Source organism: Limulus polyphemus, unplaced genomic scaffold, assembly GCF_000517525.1.
Source record: "Limulus polyphemus unplaced genomic scaffold, Limulus_polyphemus-2.1.2 Scaffold3811, whole genome shotgun sequence".
NCBI classification, from domain to species: Eukaryota; Metazoa; Arthropoda; class Merostomata; order Xiphosura; family Limulidae; genus Limulus; species Limulus polyphemus.
This window is the reverse complement of record NW_013669421.1, coordinates 36582-39055: the sequence shown is the minus strand read 5'-3', so window position 1 is coordinate 39055 and position 2474 is coordinate 36582.

Below are 2474 nucleotides of genomic sequence, written 5' to 3'. Positions count from 1 at the left end.
TCTAATCGAATAATGAGTACTTAACCCTCACCCGGTCCCAAAGTTCGGAGCGCCTAACGTTTTTTTATTTTTTTGCCAGAAATTGGGTGCGAATTAAAGAATCTCATATCCACGGGCCAGCACGTTAATCAAAAGGCCTCACTAGGTCTTAACACTTTGATGTATGTTTTCTTATATGAATGTACGTATTACTGACTATTATTAATACTAGTTATTCAGCTGCAAAATTAATGATATGTTACTAAATTTATTGTAGAATATTTTTAAAAATAACACGTTTAGTTGAGGAGCTGTCATTGATAAGCAAAGGCACTTCGTACCATTTCAATAAACATTGATCTGTACATGTCATATTACAGATTTTTCTTTTCACTAAAGATAAAATCGAAAATATATCTGGTGATGTACGTACCAAATGCTCTGGATTGCAGTTTCGCTTATTCAAGCCTCATCAACACAGCTTGGATCAGCAAAGAAATAGAGTTAGGCCTCTTTGTTTGTTTTTTGTTTTTAATTATGCACAAAGCTACACAAGGGCTATCTGTGCTCTGCCCACCACGGGTATCGAAACCTGGTTTCTAGCGTTGTAAGTCCGCAGACGTACCGCTGTGCCAAGGGAGGGCGTTAGGCCTCTTATAACGGTGATGTGTGTATAATATTGATGTTTTGTTTTTAAATTAAAGATGCATTAAGTTCCTACATCACAAATTATATTTTCGATTTTACCATTAGTGAAAATAAATCTGTAATATAATCATCACACAGTGGCCGCTGTATAATAACGAATAATAATTTAGATATATAATTCAGTTTAGGTTATATGGCCATGAGTTAAAAAGGAATAAAAAAAAAACTCCATACATATTTATTTGTACAGTAGTTTCCCTCGTAACCATTCTTTATTCTCCAAATACTTCAAAATATTTTGTTTTTTTTTGTTTTTTTATTTAGAGGGCTATAACCTAGAGGAAAAACACATACTTACCACCGTCCATCTCCAATTCTAGGCCTATTCTTCGGAAACCAAACAGTGGAATGTTACCGTAACTCAAAGTGCGAAGCGTGATTTTTTATTATTTTGTAGTGGTAATGGGGCGTGAACCAGGAAACCTTAGATTCACAGCCCGACACGCTAACCATTTGGCCACGCTCGGCCCTACTTCACATGTCTCTATAACACCGGTTTCTCTATCTTTATCTTCGTATTTTTGATAGAGAATGTGTATTTTTTGATATTGTTGTTTAAAACAGGAATTTTTCTGATGTCTGACCGTCCTTTCATATCTAATACGTAGTTAAAACACGTGACCATGTTTTGTGCAGCTGAATCAGTATCATATCTCTGAACACGTTCTAAATCAACAAAACGAAATATCACTTGACAATGTCTTCATTGATTATAAACTAAAGTACTCCGAAACTGTAATAAGAAATGTATAATTATATTCTTTTTAACAATGCTACAGTCAACATAAAGATGGTGCTTTACAGAGTTGCTAACCCTCTTATTGTGCCTCCAAATTATAAACCACAAAGCAGATTCGCAACTTGATCGGTACCTGTTGGTCAATATATTTTGACTAGTGATAAGGCTAACTTACTCAAACTATTTAGTAAGCTTTTATACTAAGCCTCATTGCTTTTGTAGCTCAAATGTTACACAATTTTGATTTAGCAAATTGTTGGTAGAACCGTTATCCGCAGGAACGGATTTAGATGGGATGTAACACATTCAATTGTGTGAGCGCCTCACTTTTGAATAACCCTGGGAGGGGCTTCCAGCATAGCAGTATTGCATGGGGACTTAAAGGTTCTAAATCTGACCCTGGTTATCCGTCAGGGTGGTTAATTGCAATAAAGAAGTAGCATAAGTTCAATTCAGGATTAATTCAAAGTGAAATTAAAAGAAATTAGAATAAGTAAAGAAATAATATTTTAAAGAACAAAGAACTGTATAACAATCCTCATATCAAGGTTTAAGATGTTTCATTAAGTAACGCATATTGTGGTTTTGCATTACCAACAGCCAGGATGAATAGTTTCCGAACATAACATTTGTCCGGAAAGGTCTATGCTTGACTTGTAAACTAATTCTGTTGAAATATAATGGTATACATACGCCGAAAAAAAAAAATCTACTTTTAAATAATATTTTTCATTGTGATGACAAGAGGTTTTCTCTCTTATAAGAATATAATAATAACAATCATACAGATTACAAGAACCTTTAAAACGTTTTATTGACACTTAGCGTGCATTTGCCTAGTTAAGTACTATACCTCGAATTAATTAATGAGAAGCCCTCTAGTGGTGCAGCGGCCAGTCTAAGGGCTTATACCGCTAAAAACCGGGTTTCGATACTCGTGATGGGCAGAGTACAAATAGCCTATTGTGTGGCTTTGTGCTTAACAATAAACAAAGTAACTAACTAATGAGAAACATTTACCGACAATTATCAAAAAACACCATTAAAC